This window comes from Entelurus aequoreus, linkage group LG24 (genome assembly GCF_033978785.1).
Source record: "Entelurus aequoreus isolate RoL-2023_Sb linkage group LG24, RoL_Eaeq_v1.1, whole genome shotgun sequence".
Lineage (NCBI taxonomy): Eukaryota > Metazoa > Chordata > Actinopteri > Syngnathiformes > Syngnathidae > Entelurus > Entelurus aequoreus.
In genome coordinates this window covers 3,714,954-3,736,877 of record NC_084754.1, presented here as the reverse complement: position 1 = coordinate 3,736,877, position 21,924 = coordinate 3,714,954, and the positions used below count along the sequence as shown (strand labels likewise).

The window sequence follows — 21,924 nt, the reverse complement described above, 5'->3', positions numbered from 1 at the left end:
TGGTGTGGGTTCACAGTGTGGCGCATATTTGTAACAGTGTTAAAGTTGTTTATACGGCCACCCTCAGTGTGACCTGTATGGCTGTTGTCCAAGTATGCGTTGCATTCACTTGTGTGTGTGAAAAGCCGTAGGTATTATGTGACTGGACCGGCATGTAAAGGAAGTGCCTTTAAGGTTTATTGGCGCTCTGTTCTTCTCCCTACGTCCGTATACACAGCGGCGTTTTAAAAAGTCATAAATTCTAAATTTTCAAACTGATACCGATAATTTCCGATATTACATTTTAAAGCATTCATCGGCTAGTCCGATAATATCGGACTGCCGATATTATCGGACATCCCTAACCGTAATCAATAACAGTTAACAGACAGTACACCAACAAGTTGAATGCAGCCCTCAGCCAATGCAAAATAAATCTGTTATCACCAAAAGTTCGACCTTCACTGATACACACAGCCTGACAAATTAAGAGAAAGACAGAAAATTCTGCTGGAAAATAATGTTTTTTTTAAAAAATAGGTCTTTCCTTAGCTCATTTCTCAACCCTCTAAAAGGCATTGTGTAAAATATTCAAGTATTTTTTGCATAATCCTGCAAAAACAAACAACTGTCAAATGAACACTGACAGAAACATTAACTCCTCCGTGGAGGCGATGAAAACAATCTATTCAACTTCCATTTAATTGTTGATGCTAACATTGTGGCCCTCTTCCAACAGTACGACCCATACATACGAAATGTCATATTTAAGGGAGTTGAACAAGACTTTTGTCTCCTTATATATCTAAGTTTTTATTAAAGTGGGAATGTCCAAGTGGCTCCAAATAGCAACAATAAGGACTCCGGTCTATTCAGCGTCATGTGACAGTGTGACAGGCAGACAGCATGCACCCCACTATGGATGTGAAAATGAAGCAGCTAAATGGCATTCAGCCATCAGTTATTGTACTATTTGAACTTGTATCCCTCCTAAAATAGCCTTTCAAACTCAGGTCAGTTTCATTCAAATCAACGGGAGCCCCATCACATTCAATTCAAAGTCCACCAGTCACCAATTATACTAGCTTGTGTAGTCCCATTATATTAAACTGAAATATCAAATCAATTCCCAACTGAGTAATCAATAGAATTTCTAACAGAGCTTTCAGAATCCTATTTAATGGTTTGGCAAGCTTTTATGCAAAGCCAATGCAACCTTTCACACAGGAGTAGCACAGTATGAGCACAAGTTGTCACTGATAAGTAGAATTACAATTACATGTTATTTCATTTATTGGGATTTTGTTCAACAAGTTACAAACATTCATTACTAGTAAAAAAAAAAGTAACTTTTCTAGGGACGGAAGGTTTACCTGACACGGTCCTGAGCGGGTGTGTTGTTTGGATCATGGGGGGCACAGGTGGACTGGGGGGGACGTGACCCACTCAGACTCTAGTGAAACTGATCAACCCCTTCCCCATTTTTACAACATTAGATGACAAACATCTGCGGTAAAACAAAGGATTAAAGTTCCGTTATTTAGACTAATTTACATTGTAGAGTAGCGTTCTACACCAATGGTGTGTTCAAGATGTACAGCAATGTTGGAATTTTAATCGCTGTTTGCGACAATCTTATCTTGCAACAGCACAGATGCGTGGGTGTAAGGGCTGTGGGTTTTATAAGAGTCAATCGGCCGATGAAATTTTTTCACGAGTGCTGCCAAAAGATGACATTAAAGCTACTATAAAATTGTTTATCCAGATGTAATCGGAGACAACAAAAAAAGAGAGAAGAGAGCAGACATCAGTCCCGCTAAAATGCCTTAATAACGCCAGTTTTTTCAGAAAGTTAGGGATAAAGTTGTGATGTATTTTGTATTTTTGTCAGCAACATTAAATCCACTTGGGATTTTCTCGTGCCCTGTTTTAAGTGTGCCCTGTAAACAAATACCGTATTGATGTTTTACTTGTTTTATACCACACAGACTTTAACATAGACACTGGATGGCAGTAAAAGCACACACTCAAAGCTCATTATTAAATAAATGTGCTATTTTAATTCATTAGAAATAAGAATTGTAATAATTATAATTATAGACAGAAACACCACCAAAGGCCTTCCTTATTGTCCGCTGTCTGCTCTGTTGTAGACATTCTCCATGTATGTTTTACGCTTGAAGTGTAAAATTATGTTCCTAAACATTTACCCCCGAATGTTAATAGCATTGGTGAACTGTTGAGAGCGATCTTCAACAGCACTTTTGTTGGTAAATGAGAGACGATGAGAGATTATCATCACACATTAACATCTCTGTCATGTGAATGCTGTTCCTTTGCTAGGTATCTGTTCTTAATAGTCTTACACTGGATAAATAAGAGTTAAATGAAAATATATGTATATATAAATGCATGTCAACTAGAAAGTATCGTATTTTCCGGACGATAGAGCGCACCAGTATACAAGCCGCACCCACTAAATTTTAGAATTTTTTTTTTTTTATACATATATTAGCTGCACCGGACTATAAGCCGCAGATATACAAGTTGCGAAATTAGTTATTTACACAGAAAGATTCTGTAAATGTTTACTGACATACCTTAATTGTTTCCAAACAGCGCTTGTAACACGGCAGTAAAACGGCAGGTCAAACAAAAAAGGAGTCATCGTCATGGACCCACGAGCTGAGGAAGCTCACTCTCTAATCAGCTATACATACTGAGGAATTTGCGAAACTGAAACAATACAAAAAGAATGCAGTTTTAAGTTAATAATACTAACATAGACAATCGTTAACGTTTTAGTATATTAGCTGATGATGCCCGCTTGATAACCTTGCAATTGCATGTACAAATAAGCATGAAAACACTTCTATAGACATCAAAACACGGGACGGTTTGGTAAGTATAAACCGTTTTTTAGTTGCTTGGAGTGATGAAGAATCCATACGAGTAGAAATGCTATTAACCGCTAAAAGACGGAATGGCACTTCTACTTCCGGTTGAAAACACTAAATGGAAGGACACTTCAGCACCTGCAGTGAGCAAACTCGTCCAAAAGATGGCATGTTGGCACAAACAATAACATACATTTTCAGTGTATTGGCTTGTTTTTTGTTTTTTAATTATTTGCATTATGGCCATCAGGGAAGAAAAATCCATGAATTAGCCGCACCGTTTTATAAGTTATTGTAGGAAAAAAGTAGGGGCTTAGAGTCCAGAATATACAGTAAATGTTTATATACCGGTACTACCAGAAAGTTTAGCGCTGTAGACAGGGGGCCGTACTTATCAAGCTTCTTAGAGTGCCATTTTACACTTAAGTCCTGAGAATTTGAGAAATTTAGTCCTACTCTCAAACTTAAGAATAAAAGCTTTTTATCAACGTTCTTAAGTCTAAGAATCACTCCTACTCTCCACGATATTTAAGAGACCTTCAGAGGTGTCTTAGTGGTTAAGAGTTGCCAGCAGGGGATGGCACTGAGGCGAGAGAGACGTGCGCGAACGTTCAGGGAACGGAACAATGTTTTTGTTTTTTTTGATGACGAGCAGCTGATCAAACGGTATCGTTTAGACAGAGCGGATATTATTTTTGTCACAGATTTAATACTTTTTGATTCCTTGTTGATTTCTGCATGTGGCTGCAGTGGGCTAGTATATATAGAGCCACCCACACCAGTTTCAAATTAGTTGCCTAATTAATGAATTGGAAAGAAAATGTTATGACAGTAGCGTATGTGTGTGGCCGTGAGGTGAGTGACGCCAGTGAGTGTGTGGGCGATAGAAGAGAGGGAGCGGTAGCGTGAGTGCCGGCGGGGACTAGTTTGTTTTGTATTATTTTGTAGTTTATTGTCAAAATATACACTCCCATCGTCCACTTAAATATTTCCAAGATATTTCTTTATTCTTAGACAACGGATTCCCTTCCGTGATTGGTCATTTCTATGGACACAGAAATTACGTCACCTAAAATTCCGTTTACGGCACATAGTAATGTCGTAATTCAGCTCTGAGTGTGACACTTAAGATTCAGTCCTACACTTCGCTGAAAGTGTGAGTAAGACGCTTGATAACTAACTTTTAAGTGCAGCTTTCAGCGAAGAATTTTTTACTCTTAAGTCAACTCTTAGCAGACTTCTTGGGAGTAATTCTAAGAAGCTTGATAAGTACGGCCCAGGAACTGTAAGTAGGTCTAAAGTAAGCGAGAGGATAACAGTTGTGCTGTTTCATCAATAGAATTTTGATAAATTGTTCCACGTTGTTGTTCCTTCTATGTCTGTTTTGATTGGACAGTTGACGAACGCGTTAGAGCGCCACTCAGAGACAACTTTGGTTGGACAAAATGTTTGGGGAAGTTGCGGGCATTAAACAAAATTGCGAGACCACTCATAATTCACTGGGATTGGTTGAATTTGCATAAATTGGTGCGATCGCGAAATCTCAAATTCCTGGAAGGATTGAGATATTAGCTGCACTGTACTAAACTGAGTAGATGTCTATCAATATTCTCATTCATCTAGGTTGATGTAATCTCAGGGCCTTCAATCGATCGCAACTGGACTGTTTGGTTTGTCTTAGAAGACATTTCGACTCTCATCCGAGTAGGCTTCGTCAGTTCATGCTCATAGACTTAGATTGGTCAGATCTAGTCTTAGACTGGTCAGATCTAGTCTTAGACTGGTCAGATCTAGTGAGATTGGTCAGATCTAGTCATAAACTTAGATTGGTCAGATCTAGTCATAGACTTAGATTGGTCAGATTTAGTCATAGACTTAGATTGGTCAGATTTAGTCATAAACTTACACTGGTCAGATGTAGTCATAGACTTAGACTGGTCAGATGTAGTCTTAGACTTAGACTGGTCAGATCTAGTGAGATTGGTCAGATCTAGTCATAGACTTAGATTGGTCAGATCTAGTCATAGACTTAGATTGGTCAGATTTAGTCATAAACTTAGACTGGTCAGATGTAGTCTTAGACTTAGACTGGTCAGATCTAGTGAGATTGTTCAGATCTAGTCATAGACTTAGATTGGTCAGGGACGGCGTGGCGAAGTTGGTAGAGTGGCCGTGCCAGCAATCGGAGGGTTGCTGGTTACTGGGGTTCAATCCCCACCTTCTACCATCCTAGTCACGTCCGTTGTGTCCTTGGGCAAGACACTTCACCCTGCTGGTTAGCGCCTTGCATGGCAGCTCCCGCCATCAGTGTGTGAATGGGTGAATGTGGAAATACTGTCAAAGCGCTTTGAGTACCTTTAAGGTAGAAATGCGCTATACAAGTATAACCCATTTATCATTTATTTATTTATCTAGTCATAGACTTAGATTGGTCAGATCTAGTCATAGACTTAGATTGGTCAGATCTAGTCATAGACTTAGATTGGTCAGATTTAGTCATAAACTTAGACTGGTCAGATGTAGTCTTAGACTTAGACTGGTCAGATGTGGTCTTAGACTTAGACTGGTCAGATGTACTCTTGGACTTAGACTGGTCAGATCTAGTCGAGCGGCTGGTGCCAATACCTCAGTAGCCTACTCGGATGAGAGGCGAAACGTCTTCTAAGACAAACCAAACAGTCCAGTTGCAATCGATGGAATGCCCTGAGATAACTGAGTAGAATAGCTTAAAGCTTGCAAAAGGAGAGCAATCCAAAGGTAAGGGACGGCTGTTGTGTGTTGACACACTTCTCAGCTGATTATCATAACAATCCACTCTCTAAACTAGATTGTTACTTAATGACATTTCCCAGCCACAATTAATTTTTACCTATTTGGCAGCTTGGTGCCAGTTAATTTAGTGTCTTGAACATTTAATTGACAATAACTTTAACTCCAGGCACTGAATAATTACTGTCCCAGAGTCTCCTCTTATATTCAGATCAAGTGACAGCACATTGAACTCAATCCTAATTAATTTGAAAGGGTACGTTGATCACTTAACAAGCAGACCAAACCCATTTAAGAAGCACGGGTATGCTATACCTGTGTCTGTATGCAAATGACTGCAAATGGTAGCTATGGACAGGAAGAAGTGTGTGAAGCGGGTCCAGGCAAAGTTCTTAATAATTTAACTAAAAATGTGTTTACATGGTGCCCAGTTCACACTGTGAAAGAGAAAATGAGAAGGGGTGTAAACAGGAGGAAGATGCTGAAAGGAGGAGATTGAGTGGAAATGATGCCATTAGCCTAGAGGAGCTCGCTCTCTCACTCTCTTTTGCTCTTCTTGTCAAAGGGCTCATTTTGCCAACTACAAGCAACAGTCTAAACAAACCGAATAGACACTCAGAGTAAGTGCTCCCTGTTTCACCCCCCTTTCTGGTCTCCTGCTTTCCTCCATCTCCCTGTCATATGTGCTCAACTCCAGTTTAATGTCCTGCAAATGAAGCGGATTTATTAATGTGTAATTAAGTAATAATCATCACTACATAATGCATGAGAGACTCAAGGGGCTAAGAGCTGAGAGCTGCGAGGAGAGACAGAGATAGGATAGAGAGGCTGGCGGAGCAGACAGAGGAGGAGGAGATTTCTGCTGCCGTGTCTCACTAAAGACACACATTAAAAACGGATTAATCCGCTGAAATAATATTTTGATAAGAGAGAAGCGGCGCGCTCTCTTACATACCTCACCCCCTCCTCGCCTCCCTCACACCACCTCTTCTCTCATCCCATCACGTACCCCGACGGCCCATTGTTGCATTTGTCCATGTTCAATTAGCAGACTGCCTTCGTCAAGTGCCCTAATGTTAATACAGAATTCATCTTTGTAGAAACTGGTCGGAGGTGAAATATGGAGGGATAGTAGTCTAAGGCCATGTCTACACTAAACCGGATAACCCCTTAAAGGCCTACTGAAATTTTTTTTTTTTATTTAAACGGGAATAGCAGATCCATTCTATGTGTCATACTTGATAATTTCGTGATATCGCCATATTTTTGCTGAAAGGATTTAGTAGAGAAAATCGACGATAAAGTTTGCAACTTTTGCTCGCTGATAATAAAAAAAAGCTGTGCCCCTACCGGAAGTAGCGTGACGTCACAAGCGGTAGTGCTGCTCACAATTCCCCGTTGTTTACAATGGAGCGAGAGATATTTGGAGCGAGAAAGCGACAATTACCCCATTAATTTGAGCGAGGATGAAAGAGTCGTGGATGAGGAACGTTAGAGTGACGGACTAGAATGCAGTTCAAGAGATATCTTTTTTCGCTCTTACCGTAACTTAGGTACAAGCTGGCTCATTAGATTCCACACTCTCTCCTTTTTCTATTGTGGATCACGGATTTGTATTTTAAACCACCTCGGATACTATATCCTCTTGAAAATGAGAGTCGAGAAGGCGAAATGGACATTCAGTGACTTTTATCTCCACGACAATACATCGACGAAGCTCTTTAGCATGAGCTAACGTGATAGCATCTGTCTCAAATGCAGATAGACACTGAATAAATAAATACCTGACTGGAAGGATAGACAGAAGTTCAACAATACTACTATCAGGAGACACCGAACCAAACACTGGACATGTAAATACACGGTTAATGTGTATTCGACGCCTGTCGAAGCCTAGCAATGCTGTTGCTAACGACGCTAACTTAGCAACGGGAGCTCGTCAGAGCTATGATAAAAACATTAGCGCTCCACCTACGCCAGCCAGCCCTCCTCTGCTCATCAACACCCGTGCTCACCTGCGTTCCAGCGATCGACGATGCGGTCGGCGGCCCGGAGACGTAGGAAGTCAAGGTGAGGTCGCCGGCGCTAGTGTCTGCTATCCAACAAAGTCCTCCTTGTTGTGTTGCTACAGCCAGCCGCTAATACACCGATCCCACCTACAACATTCTTGTTTGCAGCCTCCATTGTTCATTAAACAAATTGCAAAAGATTCACCAACACAGGTGTCCAGAATACTGTGGAATTATGAAATGAAAACAGAGCTTTGTGTATAGGATTTTTCGGGCTCCGAATACTTCCCTTGTCCTCGTGACGTCACACGCATACGTCAGCATAATAAAACGTTTTCAAGCGGAAGTGTGGCGGGAAATTTAAAAATACACTTTATAAGTTAACCCGGCCGTATTGGCATGTGTTGCAATGTTAAGATTTCATCATTGATATATAAACTATCAGACTGCGTGGTCGGTAGTAGTGGCTTTCAGTAGGCCTTTAAACAAATAATTATTTAGCCTTAGACCCGTTTCAGCCACACTAAACCAGCGTTTAAGGTTCCCCTCCTCTGACAAATTTTTACACGGGTAAGTGCGCCGTGTATTTCTTGAATCTCCGGCTCTTAGCTTTGTATGGACTCATTGATCGTTTACAAACAGAGTTCGGAGAGGAAGTGACGTCAGAAAGAACGCGCAACAGCCAGCTTCATAACAACCGGAGCTAACCACTAGAAAGATGGAGGCGAATCACCCAGACATGCCGTGTTTCTCCTTCTTCTAAATGTACAGACGCTTGTGGTAATCACACATGAATACCTTAAGTGAAGGAAACGCACGATTGCAGTTATTTCGGATACAACACATCTCAGACGGTCAGCTGTGATTCTACTTACCGAAAAACTTTGTCCCTTCCTCCCATGGATGCGTGTGACTACAAATATTGCTTTATGGCCCGCATGGTCATCGAGTGTGCGTTTGGACGACTGAAGGCACGCTTTGGTTGACTGCGCCGCCCTATGGACATTAACCAGACTGACCTACCATTCGTTGTGTATGCTTTTTTTGTACTCCATAACTACTGTGAAGCCATGAAGGAGTCACTTAACGAGCAGTCCGTGTTTGCCGCCTTGGAGTATGACCGCCATGTTCAGCCTCCAAGCACAGGCTGGATTACAAAAATGTAAAATGAAGGTGAAGGCAAAAGAGTGAGGAGTGTCCTGACCAGATATTTAGATCCCTAGATTAATTGTTGTAAAATGTTCTTTATCGCATTGTCTACTTTCTCATGTCGATTAAAGATTCGATTCATGTATGATGCCTCAGGTGTGATTCACTACAATAGGGCCCCGTAGCACACTGAATTCTAGTTAATTGAAATACCACAACTCTGGATATTGTTCAAAGGAGATACATTTTACTTTAAAAACTTGCACACAAAACACAGCAAACAATTGTAAAATGCACAGCAAACTATTTACAATATAGCTCTTTTAAATAACAACTTCCCAGTGAAGTAAAGTCATCTACTGGAGAGCTTGGAACAGATGGACGGTTAGGTGGAGTTTTTTTTCCCGCGCATGCGTATTAGGTCGTGTTGCGCCGGCGGACGGCCTAAGGACTTATACTTCTGTTTGCCCTGGTTTATTCAATTTGATTTAAATGATTTTAACTCAGTCATTTGATTTGCTGGACAAATGTCATCATACAATCCCGCAAAATATCGATTTCAATTTCGCCCCAAAACTATTTGTTTTGACTGGAATCAACGAGGGATGCGGGCATCTGAAGAAACCTTATTTGATTGTTTGCAAAACCTTCTATTTATTTACTACATTCCAATAACAGAAATTGCTGAAGAAAGCATGCTTTTCAACAGTGAAATCTTGTTATAGGAGGAAAACAACACAACTCTAATCAAATACACATAAATTGCTTGTTTGAACATTAAAAAGAAGCTCAGGGCTAAACCTATTTATATTCACATTTTCAAGCCAGCGGAAAAAAGAATTAAGTAACTGCAGCCTACTTACTTTTTTTTTTTTTAGAGATGTTGACTATAACTACATAAACAAGTCGTTCAAAGCTCACAAGTTATTCACTGAATCAGGATTCACAAGACCATTAACTCATTCACAATTACATTTTTATAATGCCAATTCACAACAGAAGTTAAATCAGGGCAATTTACTCTAAATCAAAAAAGGAAAGCAGGTACAGAGGGCATGAAGGAACTGTTGGTACTCTGAGACAGGAAACTTGAATGAATCGAGTTTGGGATCATGCCCTTAGTGACGAGAACTGGATTCACTTCTGTGACTGACTCATAAGAACTTGTGTCAAAGGAATCAAGTTTTCCATCAGAAACTAAAACCAGCCGCTTTCCAAATAAGAGAAGTTATGCTAACTTGTCTGCCTGGCGAAACACACTCTTATTCACCTAGTTCCAGTCTGTTATTATCAGAAATTTCTATTTTCATTGGATTTTGTCTTTGAAGCTTCTAGAGAACTATGTCCAGATGGACTTTATCTTCTAAAACTCTGTTATGTGCGGATTATGGGTGTAACTATTCACAAAATCCACGATTCGGATCTTACCACAGTTATGTGGTCACGATTTTTGATTTATTATTACATTGTTCTTTTTAACGCCTCAGAATACCATAAATTCCAATAATCCACCATTACAATTTTTTTGAGCAATTATGCCATGTATAGCTTCAGAGTTGACAACTTTTGGGTGTTTTTAATCCATTGTATCTCTTTCCAGGCACTTCTGTCGAAGCTTGACTCTTATCAACGACTTTATTAATGTTATGTTAAGGCTATTGACTCTCAGGATGGACTGCAGGTGTTCATTAGGTTTTTAAAAACATTTGTTTATTGGATTTTTAACAGACAGTCTAGAAATAAATTAAACACATGACAAATTTTCTTTTTTTCTCCCTCAAACAAGTAACACACAAACATTATATATAAAATAAAAATAATAAACTAGAATAAATAAATATATACCTGTATATAAATAAACACGCATCAGTCAAATAAGTACAGGGCAATATTGGCATTTAGCCACAGACAACTGCACTCGTGAGTGTCCCCAACACAGTGCAGCAATACACAAAAGCAGACAAAAGGCTCATCAATTATTGACCTTTCAATTACTTTTACTTTTTAATTACTTTTCAATCAGGGTTTAATTTGAGATCAGTCTCTTTTACATGTTTTAGGAACCACCCAATACTTCCTGAAACTTCACAGAACAACAGCCTAATTTTCTCCAAAAAAGATTTGAAAAAAGATTGGTTGACTTCCCTATTAAACATGAGCACACTTACGATTAATCCTGCAATATTTATTTTGACTGTACAGGCTCATTTACCTTAACCGCTGTACGGTCAGTTATAATATCAATGCATTCTGTACATCAGTACAAAATGAGTGAAGAGACTGGTGTGCTCGCTGGCAAATTTCACACCAAAATACAGCCTGACAGAACTTTAGATAAGACTGTTACCAAGTTTTTTGCAAATAAATTACATGCATTCGAGTAAAACATTAAAAAAGTTCCTGGATGTACAGTAACTCTGACAATAAGTACACACGGTCAATATCCGGGAGTCTTTTGCAGAATCCGGAAAAGTTGGCAGATCTGCAAAAGTGCTCCTATACAGCTGACATATACAATGCCACGGATGATATCTCTGACAGCTGGTTTTTTTAAAAGTCTGCTCGCCATGTTTACAACACGAATGCCTCTACAACTCAGGGTGTGAACATACTATCAGTAACTGCTGAGACACAGACCAGAGGGAGGATTAAAAAAGCTCTGCTTCTTCCTACTTCTTTTCGGACAAGTGTAAACATGTCATTTGAATGCAACTTTGTGAGGCGTGTTGGAAATAAACCAAACCATTAGCAATAGCAGTAGTGACATCCTTGTGGTCATGTAAATGTCACTTTCCAGGCAAGCGTGTGTCCCTGCTCTTGTTTTATTCTACAGTCCACAGTGAAGTGATGTTCTCAGATCACAGTGTGACCCCTGAGAAACTGATTTCCTCACGTGAAAATGTGATTTCACGGTCGAGCCCGGCACTACTTTCAGTCAGTAGGAATCCAAGACAAGCGATGGATGAGGTGGGACTTTGTGCTACTCTGTTATTGTTTTGGCATGCCTGGCTTGCCAGTGCCTCTGTAAGCCGCCAGCCAGCTAGTCAGAGTTGGGTGAGCAGCTGAAAGACAGAGGAACATGAAAACATAGATAATCCCTTGGTGGTGCTCACCTCGCTCTGGCCTCCATCGCTCGCTAACACTTGCCCACTCGCATGCTCTGTGCAAGTGTTGCCCCTCCCATCTACCTCTCTCTCCCTTTTTACCCTTCACCCCCGTGCTCTCCTCCAACTCTATCCTTCTACATCGCCCCCCCACCCCCAATGCCAGGTCTTGTCAAGCTGTCATTGGGGAAAGGTGTGAAGAGAAGATAGCAAAAAGGCATGTACACACACAAACGCATGACTACACATCGGCTTATGCAGGCTAGACTACGAGGCCTGCTTCACCTTAGGTGCATGTACACAGAGCTGTGATGTGGTGGTGGTCCTTAGCCTCGGCTTTGCTTTGCTCTGCCTCACCTGGCTGCCTGACTGAAGCTAAGCTGGTTTATCCAGGCTGCTGAAATCAGACTGTTGTCATGATGTCACGGGCAAAACATGAATACAAATCTTCCAAGTATAAATACAGTTGTACGAGTTCTGTTCCTGATACTTAATTTTTTGCATGGGACAATGCAAACTAATGAACATATAAAATGTAAATGTGCCAGATTGTAGCTAAAACTACAAAAGTCCTACACCTGCAACGAGAATCAAATTTTACTGACCGAACTTATAGCTGATGTAAAGTTTAAGTTACTCACACGGTGCAGAACCCAAGGAGGATATACAATACAACAGGGATATATAGTGCGAGCATTTTAGTCGCATTTAACCCTTTAATTAGCATTTTGCTACTAAAATTAATCCATCCAAATTTGATTTAATTAGAGTAAAATTTTCACCCATTTGAAATAAACTTAAACCATAACAATAACCAAATCCCCACATCTGCGGTCCCCTCCAAGGTTTCTCATTGTCCCATTGGGTTGAGTTTTTCCTTGCCCTGATGTGGGATCTGAGCCTAGGATGTCATTGTGGCTTGTGCAGCGAGTGATTTAGGGCTATATAAGTAAACAATGATTGATAAACAATTAATCTAGCCGGTGGTGTTGTTGCAAACAGCACCTCTAAAGTTATGCAAAACCTACTTTTCTTACTTGTTGGTACCTGTTTTTTGTATTTGGGATACCCATCAGTCTCGAAAATTTTAAATCAAGGCATGGTGGAGATACTTAGTTACGTCAACGGATATTTCCATGTATGGGTTAGTTTACGGGCCAAACTATATTTTCATCTATATCTCCTAGCCCTACACTCGTGTTAGAGACAGTGCTAGCACAGTTTAAGGATGTTCTCTGTCTTTAATTGTGCGTTACAGTAGGCCTTATGGTGGCATTGTGTTTATATGTATGAGTGCACATGTGGACCTTGTTTGAGTGTTAATAATGAAACTGTGATATTTAAGACATTTCATATTGCTCCAATTTTTTTTCTGTGCTACAAATAATTTTTTGTGCTACTATTTTTTTATTTTATTTAGGAGCATTGGTGCTTCTAGTAAAAAACCTAAGCGTATAGCCTTGTACAGTCATGAAAAGATTTAATACAAGAATTAAGTGTAACAGTAATAAAAAAGAAAACAATTCCTTACTTTTATGGTCTACGGTTGTGTGGTTGGCTTGTACCCTGGAAGAGGGTGAGAAAGGCTCATTGGGAAAAGGAAGTCTCAATAATGACACCAGTACGCCGCTTAGTTATCATTATCCATTTCAAAAGGAGCAGATCATGTCACAAGTTCAAAGACACCAGATCATGTCACAAGTTCAAAGACACCATCTCTCCCCACCTTCCACACATACTGGGTGACATACGCACACGCTTCCGCAAACACATTCACAAATACACTTGTGCACATTTACACACATAGAAATACACACATGTATCACCTTAAATACACCACACAAAGCGTGACCTATTCTCATTATCATAACACTGTTTAAATTAATATTTTTCTCTTCTTTTTTTCTCAGTTCTCTTATAGTGTACTTATTTGTCTTATTTATGAGTTGTTAAACTTCAGTTCATAGTTATGGTATCAGAGGTAAATATTAATATTCTTTGTAAATATTGTTGTTTCTACTAATACTATTATTATTATTAGAATTAGAGTCTAAAAATGATTATTGTCAATACCAGGGTTTCCCTTTAATACATTTGATTATTGCTGTGTTCCACAACAAAATATTACACACCTTAAAAATGAGGGGTTTTTTTAACATGGAAACTAAGTAAAGCAATATAATGTATTGTAGCATCCAGAAGAAGACACACAAAGTCTGATGCTCTTTTTAGCTTTTGTTGCGGATCTCATGCTAACAACGGGCCCAATTCCAATTGTCTCCGTGCTTCACTCTCAAACAGACAACAACACGTCCTCATTCTCCGCCAACACGATGTGTTCAAGACCACGGGGAAATTGACCATAACACAAGAACATACACTTTAACACCAGCAGGTAGTTATAGTATGAATGGATATATATAGTTTATTACTACACTAATACATCATCCCTCTACCATCAGGGCGCAGGTACAGAACTATCAAATTCCGGAGGGCTCGCCTTGGGAAAAGCCTTATCCCTGCAGCTACAGCCGCCCTAAACAGTGATTTACAAGCCTGTAAATGTGTTGGTCATGTATGATGTCTTTTTGTTATTTTTGTTCGTGATGTGTAATGTCTATTGTTTAAATGTATGGCAGTGAAAATGAATTTCCCCAACGGGTACCAATAAATCTAAATCTATTTGCACACTATTTACTAGTGGTGCACCGAAAATTTGGCGGCCAAAAAAAGACTTTGATTAACGGAACAATGCTGCCGAAACTGGATTTTGTGATGACCAAAAGCTATACGCACTGGGGTTGTGTGGAGCAGAGGCACCATGTCCGCCCTGTGGACATATTTTAATGCATAAGAGATATACCCGCGGACAGCGATCTACAAAATATAAGATGACAGTGGCAGCTTTTAAGGAAAGGAAACTTTTGATGAAGGGTGGACTAGCAAAGTAAGATTTTCATTGTACGGCAAACTGTGCATATGTCAATAAACAATCTTGAATCTTGAATCTTTTCGTTGCGGAAATGCCGCGACAGAAGTAAAGAGTCTCAAAACACGAGTACAGTCTCCAATAACACCAGAAATAGTTGCTAGATTTGTTGCGAGTCCTTTGTAATAAATAAAGAGTGACTAAAAGGATTTGAGAAATCTCTAGAAATTAAATTCTCAAAGTTCATTGTACAATAAGCAGCAACAATTGAAAAATAGAGCAAAACAATATTACCGGTATGTAAGAAAAGATATATGGTAATACTATAATTAATAACAGATTTGTTTTAAATGTATGTATACATTTGTTTGCCTTTTTCAAGAAAATATGCGCATGGTAGTAAAATGATGATGTCATATTGACATAGACCCCGTCATGCCCCTATCCCCGCCCCCACAGCTACAGGTATCTAGTCAATCTCGGTGAAACAATACTGTATTTTTACTATTTCCTTGCCAATTTTTTAATGAATACTGTATGTTACCATATTTGTAGACACTGTATCTGCTGATGTTGCCTTGTTTTTGTTGTTGTCTGTCTCTGTCTTGTCCCCACAATCCCCCCTTATTTTCCTTCTCTTTTTATCCTCCCCTGATCCTGTTCGATTGCGCCAAACACTAAATACATCCAAACATTAAGAAATAACAATTTCTAAAAACGACACCATATTTATCCTTCATGATGGTCGCGTCATTTGTGCGACTTTGTTCACATGCAGCCAATGTTTACTTCTAAGATTTCTGAGCATTTTACAATATCTAATTTCTAATGCCATCAAATGATTATGTTTTTTTAATAGAATTAATCACACTTTTACATGTGGATTCATCAGGATTAATCACAGTTGCTACAAAAGCATTGCTTAACTACGCTAGTGTTACCATAACTGAGGAAATAACTACAAAAGTACATATTTATCTCATCATAAATGACTTCCCTAGTTATGAAGAAAATTGTTGTATTAACACTACATTGATTTGTAATGTGTGAAATATACAGGAAGTGAACATTATGTGTAAGTAATTGATATGAAGTGGGAAAGAGTAAGGACTAAATAGGCGTTGCTTCTTCCTACTCCTTTTTGGACATGGTGTAAAGAAACTTTTCCGAGTATACCATTTGTAAATGAGTGTGTCAGATAAATTGTGAAAGCAAGTTGCCTGAGAAAAAAGTGGGGTGGATCTCGCAAAACCGTTTTTCTAAACACAACCGTTAATTCCCTGCACATACAGTACATTCCCCAATCAACAACCAGAAATCGTAAAAACAAACTTTGCAATACACATAATAACATCACCTGTGTGGGGCATGCATATATTGACAGATGAAGCACACACACCAACTGAAATAAACCGAAAGATAACTTTTAGTCAGAGTCCAATCGCCCGGTTTGAATCACTGTCAGGTCTGCTGGCTTCCTAGATAGCCCGAGTGGGACAAGCTTGTGCGGAGAAGTAAATGAGGGAAGGGGGGTGTCGACCACATGGTCAGCCCATCCCGTTGCCCATCTGGGTCCTATATAGAAAACATGCGGAGGCCAAGGCCACCACATGCCCTCATGCATGATGCTCATTCACCCAAGCAGTGCAATAAATACTGTGTTGCAGTACGGTAATTATCACTCAAAGTGCTAAACATTCCTTTCTTTTAAATGAACTAAGCTTTGTGAAAAACAAGCTTTCAATGCCTCCAGTGTAAAACCACACAGGGCATCATTAGAATGTAAGAAGGAGAAAAGACAGCAATGAATTCTTCAGATGAGAAGCATCAACATGATGCAAAATGGTGTAAAACAACAAGCATGGCAGGTTAAATCCAGCTAGAGATGTGGGTCAAAGGGTCAATTTAGCAAAACAAAACCACAGTGGGCAATAGGGGCCAAGATGCTCTAACAAATCAGATCATGGAGGAATTTTAAAGATGTATGTTTTAGGGAGGTAGCATCTCCAACTATCTTTTTGGCAGTACGTCTTTAAAAACAGCAGAGCACTCCTTTTCGGCTACTTTTTTCCCCCAAATTTAGTAATAAATAGACAAAAGTCAAATGTTCACTGCAGGGGATGCTAGCTCTCAACTATACACAAAATTGTAAAAATAGAGAACGGGGAAGTCCAGCACCCACTGTCCTTAGCTTTCTGAAAATGTGGCCCCCCAAGCAAAAAAAGATTTAGTTGAAAAGCCCTGCATAAGATGGCCCAAGGGCTGCCAGACCAAACAGTACAGGAGTGAACTATCTTGCGTCTACTTTGGGCATTAGAAAGCGGATATAATCAATTACAATTGTATGCATTTTCATGTCAAGTATGTGTACAAACTTTGTACTTGTATTTGACATGTAAATACACACAATTGTATACACACATTAGTTATTGTGTGTGTAATCACTGCACTGCACTACTTCCCTCAATAGCAAACAATCAGTAAAAACAAGAGTGGTTAATATAAGCCAAACAAGACAACAGTGGGCAATTGGCGTAAACACAAGCAAACAGATCAAATTATTGAAGGGAGAATCATTAGGTCAGGGATATTCAACTTGTGGCCCTGGAATGACACCAGACCGGCCCACGAGTTCAGTTCAAAATACTTGAAAGAGACTAACATCTTTTCAACAGACTCGTAAAAACACAAGAGTTCTGTCACATACGGGATCTTTGACTTGTTTTTGGCTGTAGGTCCTTAAAAACAGCAGAGCGATCCTGTTATTATCTGGCAATTTTTTTTCTGAATTTAGTAACGCTGACAAAATAAATAGACCATAATTGTGATGGTAGAAGTCCGGCCAGACCGGACCTATGCTATCTGGAAATTTGGCACCCGAAACAATTTAGTCGAATAGACCTGCATTTTATGATCCAAGTCGAGCTGCCAGGAAAACAACTTAACCAACTAGAAATGTGTGTATTTACATGCCAAATATGAGTACAAAGTGCTCAATAGCAAACCATCAGTAAAAACAAAAGCTGTCAATCCAAGCCAAACATGACAACAGAGGGCAATCGGGGTAAACACAAGCAAAGAGATAAAATTATTAAAGGGGTAATCACTAAATCAGGGATATTCAACTGGCGGCCCGGAATGACACCGTTCAAAAAACTTGGAAGAGACTAACATCTTCTTAGCAGATTCCTTAAAACATGAGTAATGTTACATATAGAATCGTTGACTCATTTTTGGCAATAGGTCCTTAAAACAGCAGAGGGGTTCTGGTATTATCCAGCTATCTTTTTCCGAAGTTGGTTATAAATAGACAAAAGTGAAATGTTTACTGCAGAGGATGCTGGTTCACAGCAATATACAACATTTTAAAAAATAGTGACAGGGAAGTTCAGGACACCCTGTCCTGAGCATTCTGGAATTGTGGCACCGAACTAGAAAACGATTGGGTTGAATAGCCCCGTATTAGATGGCTCAAGACCTAACAGAAAAAACAGCGCATGAGTGAACTACATTCCGTCCATTTTGGGCATTCGAAAGCACATTAAATCAATTACAATTATGTGTATTTACATGTCAAATATGAGTACAAAGTGCTCATTAGCAAACAACCAGTAAAACAAGAGCTGTCAATCTAAGCCAAATGTGACAACAACAGAGGGCAATTGGGGTGAACACAAGCAAACATTACAATTATTAAAAGGGGGAATCGTTAGATTTGGGATATTTAACTAGCTGTCCAGGAATGACACCGGACCGACCTGTGAGTTCAGTTCAAAAACTTGGAGGAGACTAACATCTTTTTAACAGATTCCTAAAAACTCTGGAGTTCTGTCACATATACAATATGATCTTTGACTTTTTTGTCAGTCTCCCAGCAGGCCCAAGACATTGATACAATGTTGATTATACATGACCTTTAAAAGTAACTTAAAAACAACGTTGCAAAATAGTTGTATTTGTGAACTGGGACAACGTTGATGTCTAATGTTACATCCATGTTTTTGGTTGGGAAATTACTGAATTTCAATGGGTCGGAACCCGACTGATTAAACATCGTCAAAAAGCATGTTGTTCCAATGTTAAGTTTGAGTAACTCAACGTCAGGACCTAATTCAACAAGTTCTCAGCGTTGTTTCAATGTCTTGTGCCTGCTGGGAGAGGTCCTTCAAGACAGCAGGGCGCTCCTGTTATTATCCGGCTGTTTGGGGTTTGTTTTTTGTTTTTCAGAATTTAGTAACACTGACAAAATAAATAGACCAAAATTGTGACAGTCCTTAGCCTTCTGGAAATGTAACACAATTTGGTTGAATAGCCCTGCATTAGATGGCTCAAGACTTACCAGAAAAAAAAGTGCATGAGTGAACTATATTCCATCCACTTTGGGCATTCAAAAGCACATTTAATCAATTACAATTGTTTGTATTTACATGTCAAACATGAGTACAAAGGGCTCATTAGCAAACAAAAACAAGAGGTGTCAATCCAAGCCAAACGTGACAACAGAGGGCAATTGGGGTGAACACAAGCAAACATTAAAATTATTAAAAGGGGGATTCGTTACATTTGGGATATTTAACTCGCGGCCCAGGAATGACACCAGACCGACCTGTGAGTTCAGTTCAAAAAGGATTTGAGAAGAGACTAACATCTTTTCAGTAGATTACTAAAAACTCTATAGAGTTGTGTTACAGTATGATCTTTGACTTTTTTGGCAATCTCCCAGCAGGCATAAGACATTGATGAAATGTTGATTATACATGTCCTTTATAACTGACTTCAAAACAACGTTGCAAAATAGTTGTATTCGTAAACGGAGACAACGTTGATGTCTAATGTTAGATCCATGTTTTTGGTTGGGAAATGACCAAATTTCAATCAACGTCAAAATTCGACAACAGTCAAAAAGCATGTTGTTCCAAAGTTAAGTTTGAGTAGCTCAACATCAGGACCTAATTCAACAAGTTATCAGCGTTGTTTCAATGTCTTGTGCCTGCTGGGAGAGGTCCTTCAAGACAGCAGAGCGCTCCTGTTATTATACGACTAATTTGTTTTTTTTTTCCAGAGTTTAGTAACACTGACAAAATAAATATACCATAATTGTGACGGTCCTTAGCCTTCTGGAAATGTGGCACCCAAGCAAAAAACTATTTGGTTGAATAGCCCTGCATTAGATGGCTCAAGACTTACCAGAAAAAACAGTGCATGAGTGAACTATATTCCGTCCACTTTCGGCATTCCAAAGCACATTTAATCAATTACAATTGTTTGTATTTAAATGTCAAATATGAGTACAAAGTGCTCATTAGCAAACAATCAGTAAAAACAAGAGGAATCAATCTAAGCCAAACGTGACAACAGAGGGCAATTGGGGTGAACACAAGCAAACATTAAAATGATTAAAAGGGGGAATTGTTAGATTTGGGATATTCAAATAGCGGCCCAGGAATGACACCAGACCGACCTGTGAGTTTAGTTCAAAAACTTGGAAGAGACTAACATCTTTTTAGCAGATTCCTAAAAACTCTAGAGTTCTGTCACACATACAGTATATATGATATTTGACTTTTTTGGCTTTCTCCCAGCGGGCACAAGGCATTGTTACGTCGTCGATTATAAATACATGTCCTAAAAAACTCACTTCAAAACATTGCAAAATAGCTGTATTTGAAAAACGGAGACAACGTTGATGTCTAATGTTAGATCCATGTTTTTGGTTGGGAAATTACCAAATTTCAATGGTCAAATCAACGTCGAAATCCAACATTGATTAAACATCGTCAAAAAGCATGTTGTTCCAATGTTAAGTTTGAGTAGCTCAACATCAGGACCTAATTCAACAAGTTCTCAGCGTTGTTTCAATGTCTTGTGCCTGCTGGGAGAGGTCCTTCAAGACAGCAGAGCGCTCCTGTTATTATCCGGCTGTTTGGGGGTTTTGTTTCAGAATTTAGTAACACTGACAAAATAAATAGACCACAATTGTAACAGTCCTTAGCCTTCTGGAAATGTAACACGATTTGGTTGAATAGCCCTGCATTAGATGGCTCAAGACTTACCAGAAAAAAAAGTGCATGAGTGAACTATATTCCATCCACTTTGGGCATTCAAAAGCACATTTAATCAATTACAATTGTTTGTATTTGAATGTCAAATATGAGTACAAAGTGCTCATTAGCAAACAATCAGTAAAAACAAGAGGAGTCAATCTAAGCCAAACGTGACAACAGAGGGCAATTGGGGTGAACACAAGCAAACATTCAAATTATTAAAAGGGGGAATCGTTAGATTTGGGATATTTAACACGCGGCCCAGGAATGACACCAGACCGACCTGTGAGTTCAGTTCAAAAACTTGGAAGACACTAACATCTTTTTAGCAGATTCCTAAAAACTCTAGAGTTCTGTCACACATACAGTATGATCTTTGACTTTTTTGGCTTTCTCCCAGCGGGCACAAGACATTGTTACGTCGTCGATTATAAATACATGTCCTTAAAAACTCACTTCAAAACATTGCAAAATAGCTGTATTTGAAAAACGGAGACAACGTTGATGTCTAATGTTAGATCCATGTTTTTGGTTGGGAAATTACCAAATTTCAATGGTCAAATCAACGTCGAAATCCGACATTGATTAAACATCGTCAAAAAGCACGTTGTTCCAATGTTAAGTTTGAGTAGCTCAACATCAGGACCTAATTCAACAAGTTCTCAGCGTTGTTTCAATGTCTTGTGCCTGCTGGGAGAGGTCCTTCAAGACAGCAGAGCGCTCCTGTTATTATCCGGCTGTTTGGGGGTTTTATTTCAGAATTTAGTAACACTGACAAAATAAATAGACCAAAATTGTAACAGTCCCTAGCCTTCTGGAAATGTAACACGATTTGGTTGAATAGCCCTGCATTAGATGGCTCAAGACTTACCAGAAAAAAAGTGCATGAGTGAACTATATTCCATCCACTTTGGGCATTCCAAAGCACATTTAATTAATTACAATTGTTTGTATTTCAATGTCAAATATGAGTACAAAGTGCTCATTAGCAAACAATCAGTAAAAACAAGAAGAATCAATCTAAGCCAAACGTGACAACAGAGG

The 21,924-nt window shown here is 39.2% G+C and overlaps 1 protein-coding gene across 2 annotated transcripts in view; it reads right to left on the bottom strand.

Moving 5' to 3' along the window:
• Positions 1-21,924, bottom strand: part of znf423 (zinc finger protein 423) — a 406,985-nt gene that overhangs the window by 383,336 nt on the left and 1,725 nt on the right. The gene's annotated exons all lie outside the window — the stretch shown is intronic.